The sequence below is a fragment of the Euprymna scolopes genome, chromosome 18 (genome assembly GCF_053919585.1).
Source record: "Euprymna scolopes isolate OS-2025 chromosome 18, ASM5391958v1, whole genome shotgun sequence".
In the NCBI taxonomy this organism is placed as follows: Eukaryota; Metazoa; Mollusca; class Cephalopoda; order Sepiida; family Sepiolidae; genus Euprymna; species Euprymna scolopes.
Window position 1 is genome coordinate 76,517,409 of NC_136499.1, and position 9,354 is coordinate 76,526,762.

The window sequence follows — 9,354 nt, forward strand, 5'->3', positions numbered from 1 at the left end:
AAAATAATTGGCTAAAATAACTAATGAATACGAATTGCTGAATTTGATTAAACATAAAGAATAATTCGCATTTTAACTTATCATTTTTATTCATGGATTTAATTATCAACTTAATCTTTTAGCTAAAGTGATAGAAATTTGATATTTGTTTAATCTCGGATTAAACATATTATTTATACTTATACTTTTCAAAATTAATTGTTGATTGATTTTTTTACTTATCTAATTTTTCTGCATGGGGATTAGAATAAGGTGTTTAATTACATATAAAAAAAAATTAATCATAATGATGATAACAATTCAATAAACTAAATTACAAGTCAAAAATAAATCGTCTCTCATAATTATTTTTTACTAGCTGAAGTACCCGACGTTGCCAGGTTGTATTTGAATATTCCATACTCATATATAATTATCTTATTTATTAAGTTGGCTGCATCTAGAATACTCTTGGAGAACTCCTTTATGTGGGATCCTCCAAGAGTATTCTAGATGCAGCTAACTTAACGCATAAACCAGAAAAGGGTAACGGACAATTAGACTCTTTACAAAATACATTAAGCACAAATATTAATATAAAGGAGTTCTCCAAGAGTACTCTAGATGCAGCCAACTTAACGCATAAACCAGAAAAGGGTAACGGACAATTAGACTCTTGTCAAAATACGTAAAGCACAAATATTAATATATATATAAAGAAGAATAAGACTGCCTATAACACAGTACACAGGTATATACCCACCCTCATCTATTATAATATTTAATACAAAAAGTTAAAAGGATAAATAAGATAGATTAGTTACCCACCTTAGACCACTAAAACACTGATTGTCTCCCCTCAACCGAAAAAAGGTAGAGAGATTAAATAAGATAAATTAATTATCCCCCTTACCCAACCAAAAGCAACGAAAGGCAGACAGGAAAAAAAACAAACAACACATAATTACTAAAACGCATTAAATAAAAATAATTAAAAAAATTAAAAAAGAAGAAAATTCATACCGGATTAAAATAAATTATACAGGAACTAGCTATAAATAAAAACATACATCATTATATAAACAAACATATGCGGACCTGAAAAAATATGCCCCGGGGCAGAAAACAAGATGGCTGACAAGAGCCGAACATTATTTACGTGTTACCATAAACGATTTCCTGTTGTGTTTGGGCTTGAAACCGACGGTACCAATGTTTTTCTGAACTTCTGTAAAACTGATATATATATATATATATATATATATATATATATATGTGTGTGTGTGTGTGTGTGTGTGTGTGTGTGTGTGTGTAACAAATGTTTAGGAGAGAAATGGGAAACTTAAAACTGTTGCATTTATTATACACGTTTTCTGGAGATAAAAAATAATGGATACAACCAAATGTCTATCTATGGTGTGTTGCATTTACAGGTATCATAGTGGTAATTTGAAATTAGATCACAGACGTAACTGATGATACCTTGCAGATATACCTATATATTTATATTCTGCTTTGTTTTTATATTTTCAAGTATGTTAATTATCACAAGAATAATGTACAAAATGATGTATAGTTACTCATGTTATTGGATAATGTAATCCCACATATTTTTTATTCATTTATTTTATTTGCAATTATGAAATGCTTGTTGTTGTCTAAATAAATATTTGTTTCCCACAAATAGAAAATATGCTGGAGCTTTACTTCAACATTATGATTTGATCCATTTATCATGATATTTCTACTTAAGAGTAAAATGTTAATCTGGTCAATGCAACGACTGAATAAACGGATGAAAGGGGAGAAGGCATCGCTTCTGTTAAATGAAATTTGCAGGAATTGGAAATTGCTGCCTAAAGATGTTCGAATTGTGTCGAGACAATAGCGCTAGTTCCACTGATGCAATTGGGAAATGTATGCATCGGTCTTTATCTCCTCAAGATAAAAAGATGGTTGCAACTTGGCTTGGAGACTATAATCTAACTATTGTGGCCTTGAAGTGCCGATGAATAACAACACACGGTGGTATATTTTCAAAATCTGTATCTACAGAAGCACAGAACAGTATGTTGCAGAAAGACTGTTCCGAGACAGCTTCAAAACTAGTTGTAATCAGTATACATAACGTCTGAAAGAGTTCAGTTTCTCATAAAGAAGGTAGCTCACTTTCACTAATATAATTTAAAAGCAATAGCATTGCTCATGTGCAGACAGCATCAATTAGTTTTACCTATTTATTCATCTCTCTGTCATGCCAAGTATTTGTCAGTCTGTAACAAGTAAATGTGATCTGACAATATAAAACAATGTGTAAATGCTATTACAATATAGGCATATATTCCAGATGTTTAAGACGAGTGATGCAAATTCAATGCTATTCATCTCGATATTCAAAAATAGCAAAGCAGGGACAAAGGTGTGCAATAAAACAGCAATGAACGAAGCAGGAAGGGGAAAAACAATTTATACTGTCAAAAACAGCACTCTGCTCCCAGATGTCTTCTCTTTTCACCTAATGTTCTTATCATTGGTGAATCTATGACAGGTGTCTTTTATAGAAATCAACACATGATTATGTATTGCTCACGATGTTTTGGTGTCCGCTTACAGAATGTAGCCAATATGGAATAATTTTATGAAAAATAGAAATTGACTAGAATTACTTTTCATATTCCTTACGATTTGTCTGGTAGAAATATTTCACAGATCCGTTTAAACATCTGATTGTCTAGATTTATTTATTTTCTTTTTTGCATTTTTACAGAATAATAATACAGTGAGTATCATTTGATTGACCCAATGTTTTCTTCATAACTCACTGTGGATAGCAGGACATTTGTTCACATAATTATTATTGTCTGAGAGATTAGGTTTTATACGTTTTTAACAGTTAAACATACAGATAAACACTCAGTGATTGGGAATTATTTAAATGTTATTTTTATTGATATTCTAACATTGTATCGACTGATGTAATATGTGAGCTTTTTCAGGTGCATCGTTTTGAACATGAGCATTTTATGTAGATCATGCATTTAATTATAATCAATCCTAGTGAGAATCTTCTAAAGGTTGAAGGTTCAATTCTCAGTCCAAGCGATACTAAGAATATAATTAACCTGTACCTATTTCTGGTTGATATACACGTAAACAATTTACCCTATCGGTTAAATGAAAAGGTTGTAAAAAAATTCTCATGTTTGACATAAAGATTTGAAATTTGAAGAAAGTCAGTGGTTCTATTGAGTAAAACGTCATGAAAATAAGATCAAAGATGAAAACTGTAGTCTAAATAATCTAAATAATACAAATAACTTAGTATCCAGTTGACTGTGGTTGAGTGTTGAATTTTATGGCATACTATCACAAGGCTATTTTAGGACAATACTGTATATGTAATTTGTATACAATTAGTTTATGAATTAATTTGTTTTGCATATGGGCATGTATTAAATTCTTTCGGTTTGATCTGCCCTGAGTATGACACAAAACTGCAAACAAATTCTACGTGAGAAGATCACTTTTAGTCTGGTTTCCATCAAATGAAATAACATATTATTCAATATCTTTCTTGTTATAGGATAGCCTTCGTTTAGTATTGATAGAAAATGGATACCCCCACCCTGTAAGTGCCGCTGCACATGTTATTGTAAGGCAAGAGATGCACAATCCCAACAACGTTTCTACTGAGTTGGCACTGCTTGATTCACGTACCAAGCAGAAATCAAGCTATGTTACAAATTTAAAACAAAACGAGTAAGAACAAATGTCGTAGGCTTGACATCACTGATTTTCTACTTTAATTTCTTATCTTCTGAAATGCCTGATTTGAGTTCAGTTTTTAGTTATACAATAAAGTCATGAATCGTCGTGGTTTTATGTGTTACTCATTTTTTTAGTCAAATCTTCAGCTCTTCACTAAGTGAACTGATTCCTTCTTTTAAATCATACGAACTCCACCTGAACGTGATTTGGCAAAAGACATTCAATATTTGACACCAATCGTCATCCATATCAAATGCCACATTATGTTTTAGATTTCAGGCAAATTTAAGGAAAATAAGGCGAGTTTAGTGTAAAGAATTTCAATGTTTGTAACATCACATTATTTCAAAAAGGGAAGTTTGAAAATGACGCAAGCGTGTTTCGTCACGGCCACTGAGAGTAAGAAGAAGGCCTGTTTACTGAAAAATGTCTGCAGGCAATGTAGGCAAGATGTCATACTGTCAATACTATATGAGGGCCATTTCAAAAAGAGCAATAAAACATTTTTAAAAAGGAAAAGGAACACAGTTCGATTAATATTGAAACTGAACTTTATTCAATATAAAATATAAACATTATGTATATAGAATTAAGTAATTTTAAAGCAATATACAATTTAATACTGATAAAACTGAATTATGAATTTAGGAAACAAAGAATTAAAAAACATATTAAACACCAACGATGAATAATTTTAAAAGTGAATACAAACGATAAATGATTTTAAGAATGAAAACAAACGATATTTGTTTTCATTCTAATATACTTGACACCACTTTTGTTTGGAAGTAAAGAAAAACGTAAGTTAAAAAACAGTTGGAACATTAGGAACTTATATTGTCTTTGGTAACATTTATCTTCGGCACAGGATCACAGTGTAGTATCTGTTCTGATGTTACACATTATTTGTTCTGTTCTCGGTCACTGGAGGAGAAATCTTCATGACTGAGATAATTTTTATTTTATTTTTGTCCCTATCCAGAGTGCCCCTTTTTGAGGATCTAGATTTTCTCACATTAAAACTGACCTTGTGTCTAACTGTGCCCTCGAAGGGAGGCAAATAAATAATTAAAAAAATATATTTTGAAAAATATTCTCATGTAAAAATTATTTGTTTATAATTCTAAAAGAAACAATCAAATTTAATATATAACGTTCAGTCAAATCTGATTTTATTAATACCCGCGTGGGGAATAATTTTTAATCCGACTTTAAAAAAATATAGAAGTGTAAAATATTTCGAAATTTTTTTTTTTTTTTACATGTGGGTCACCACTTATCAAGACCCAAAGGCCACTCAGGGATAAGGGTTATTGCGTGTACAGTAATCAATTAGATAGCATTGTAGTAATCATTAGTATTGGGGGTTTTGATAGAGTGTCTTACTTAAGGGGGCGGTTTGTCAGGAGTTTGTTTATGTTGGTTTGAAGACGTCCAAGTTGCAGTCAGGTGGGAAACAGGCAAGCGGCAGAGAGTTCCACTGGCGTGCAGTTCTAAGAAAGAAGCTTTGCTCATGGAATCTACGTTTGGATTTAGGCACAGATAAAGAGTGGGGAAAATTATTGACAGTAGTTTCAACCAGACGGGTGTTTCTCGTGAAACATTGGCGAGGGGGGCGAAGGATTGGAGCTCAGACGAGCACCTGCCATGGAAATAGCGATAAAACAAAGACAGGCTCGCAACGTCTCTTCTGTGGGAGAGAGGTTGCAGGGAAGAGAAAAGGGCATCCCCCACTAAACCACAAAGTCTATTTTGTTGTACTCTGTCAAGGCAGGATAGGTTGTGTTTAGCAGCTCCTGCCCAGATGTGGCAGCAGTACTCCATCCTTGGACGTAATTGGCTTTTATACAGATAGAGAATTGCATCTGTAGTGAGATATCTTTTGGAGCGGTAGAAGGATCCCATATTTTTTCCCAGCGTCCCTGACAACAGATTTGACGTACATGTTCCATTTCAGATCAGGAGTAAAAGTCAAACCCAGAAGCTTGTCAAAACATGGAGCCTCTCCAAGACGAGAGCCATCCATTTCAATTGATGCCAGATGGGGATCAGAGCGTTGATGATGTAAAGATAGAAGCTTGGTTTTGGATGCATTAAAAGTGACCAGCCACCTCTTCCCCCATTGTATCACGTGCTGAAGATCAGAGGAGAGAGAATTAGAGAGAACTTTGTCATTTACGGCCTTTGATATGTTGCCATAGATGGTCGTGTCATCAGCATAGATGTCAATGAATGATTTAAGTACACAATGAAAAGTTTTATTTATTATTAAAAAGACATTTTGAAAAATATTCTCATGTAAAAATTATTTGTTTATAATTCTAAAAAGAAACAATCAAATTTAATATATAATGTTCAGTCACAGCTAATTTTATTAATACCCACGTGGTGATTAATTTTCAAACTGATTTTAGAAAAAATATAGAACTTTAAAATATTTGGAAATACTCAGTGAAAGGTTTAATTTATTATTAAAAAGACATTTTGAAAAATATTCTTATTTGTTTATAATTTTAAAAACAAAAACAAAATTAAATTAAATTTTCAACCTTCCTGATAGACTTTTTAGCCTTATAAGAAAATAAACAGTTAAAAATACCAACATAGTATTTGCTGTATTAGCAATAAATAGTATTGTTTCTTTAATTTATATTAACAATGTTATCAAACGCTATGAAAGTACTTGAATACAGGTCTAATTAAATACACGTTTAATTATCAACAAGTAACATTACTTACTTTACTATATTTGGTTGGAATAAAATTTTCTTTTCTAATGGCATGTATCCAAATTGAGACTTGCTCCTTCTCTTTAGGAAAAGAAAATATATGTACTTGGTGGCCTTTTGGATAATTTCCCCGGCAATTTGGAACAACTCAAGAATAAACCATGTTGGACACCAAACTGAAAACTGTAGACAGTCTCTTTCTCTTTGTAAATTGGCTTGTGAGCTTTCCAATGGAAAATAAAGATGATAAAGCTGTTTACAAATCTGTGTCACCATCATCGTTTAGCAGGTTCCTTTTCACACCTCATCCAATAAAATCGTATGTTATCAAAATGTTTGCCGTTACAGTTCAACTTTAAACGATCACTCGAAAGCTCTCAAACTATGCTAAGCATTTTTATGTATTAATTATTTAATCTGAGAAATTTCATTTTACATTATCTCCTTTTTATTGAAAAACCTCTGCTTACTAATTTTAGTCAGTATAATTCAACATAAAAATGTTGAGGTGTCACAATTCATTGATATATCATTACAAAAAGAGAAAATTTCCCTGACTTATTTATGAGAAGAGAGACTAATGTAAATTAATCGTATGTCCTAATCGTAAGCACTGGGTAAACCATTTAGATTATGGATAAGTTGAGTTACCTTCTAGATAACAGTAAAAGATAGGGTGGAGCATGTGATTATAAGAGTTAAGAGTATATGGAAAACGAAAGTAACATTTACTTTCGTAAACAACAAGGTTGAACAACTAACTTTGGTTCTTTTCAGGATCAGCGTCACAACATTCTTGAGCGCCATGAAAACCAAGTCTCCTCAAACTGTAATGTTAAAGTGCATTTCAGGAAGAAAAGGTGGCTGCAGGAAGCCATTCATGTGGCAGCAGGACTCGGCTCCATATCACACTTTCAAGAAAACAAAGAAATAGCTATTTCTGAATGTCCATGATTTTATCAATCTAAAATCTGACTCTCCATCTCATTATGAACTTTTATATGGAATGGAGCATAGTTGAGAAGACACGAGGCGTACGAATAAGTTAAGAATAAGTTAAGTACCGGCATCAAATTGCTATTTAGAGGTTGTTCGAAGATCACGAGGATGGCTGCATGTTCCAAGTTAGAATCTTACTTGGAGGTCGTGGTGAAAGTTCATGTTTTAACAAAATGATCCGCTAAGAAATTGGCTTTGAATTTTGAGAATACATAAATTATTGAGCAATATATGACGTGTTTTGTTTCCTTTCAAAAAGGTGTCGAATTTGTTTCAATGAATCTATGTACCACTGTGCCTCTTTCTCTCCTCATTTTCTCTCTCTCTCTCTCTCTGAATATATATATATATATATATATATATATATATATATATATACACACACACACACACACACACACATATACGGCATAATCACGTTGACACACCGGTTCTCGTCAGATTACTGAAGTTAAGCAACTTTGAGCCTGACTAGTACCAGATGGGTGACCATTTGGGAATTCTAGGCGCTGTATGTGCTCTCCGCTCATCTCGGCATTGTTTCAAGTCGTCCTATACCTCAACTTGCCACTGGTCTGCAACAATGTTGACTCAGGAGAGGTGGGGTTGGAGACCGATCAACTCTTGCCACACAAATTCCACGTGCAGGCACTCTTACAATGGGTACCCATAGTCTGTCAAGACTGAAGTAAGCCACACACACACACACACACACACACACACACACACACACATATATATGTGTTTTATTTTTTTATTACCGTTTTATCTGTTTGGCTATATATGTTTCAGATGTTGGACCATGTTTACGATCTAACAGCCTCGTCAGGCCTCGCAGAAGTGGTTGTTAGTTCTCGTACAATATCTGAAAGATATGTAGCCAAACAGATAAAACGGCAATAAAAAAATAAAACACGTATTTGCTCTGCAATAGTATTGAGCACTTTCTTCAAGTTTATTCTAATTACCAGTTTTACCATATATATATATATATATATATATATATATATATATATTCTCGAGTTAAAACTGCTGTGTTCCAATATAGTTCTTTTAGGAAGACCATGAACACATGTACGAACATAAATTTAAACAAATTCATTGATATAATAGGTTCTAATAATTGCTACTTATATTTAATAACTGTTTTATTTTCTCTATTTAGTAACTTTGAAAAAATCGTTCTTCCACATTTCATGCATTTTTTTCTATTATTTAATTACAAAACTAGACCTTCGTTTTTTATATTTTGGGGTTGGAGACTGTAAAAAGTAATTTTACATTTTTTCTGCTTATTTTAATGTAGTTGAACCCTCATTTTTGTGAGAGAGAAACATTTTAATTAAGGATGCCACGTACTATTTTGCTAAAAGAATAAATTGTCTTTTTTGAGACTGAAGAAACACAAAAGGAATTTTCATCGATTGCTTCATTTGATGTTACAATGTTTCCAACAGTGTTTTATTTTATGTAACATGGAGAAATCTAACCCTTCCTCGTGAAAGCAAGTGTGCAGAACATCTTCGCTTCCACATTACGCTTTACCTTATCATTAGCTACAAATAAAAAAAAAAAAAAATTCTTCGTTTCTTTTTCTCTCTTAATTTCCCCTCTCTGTCCTGCTCTAAGTAAATCTGTCGACCTAGTCCACAAATTCCAAAATTTCATCATGACAAGTTTCAAGAAAAAATACACGATTAAACCCGGTTCTCCAACTTCCAACGTAGACCCCTACTACCATGTCTCCTTCTCCAACATCAGGGGTTTTCGTTCTAACCTTCCAGAGGTTGAAACCCAATTACAGGAGACTAAACCAGACCTTTTATTTTTAAGTGAAACTGGCATTGGACAGGCTATTTCCCTAGATGAGTTTGCAATT

At 32.7% G+C, this 9,354-nt stretch overlaps 1 pseudogene; it reads left to right on the forward strand.

Annotated features, from left to right (window-relative positions):
• Positions 1–7,876: 7,876 nt before the first annotated feature.
• On the forward strand, positions 7,877–7,993 carry LOC145301554 (5S ribosomal RNA; annotated as a pseudogene).
• Positions 7,994–9,354: the final 1,361 nt, after the last annotated feature.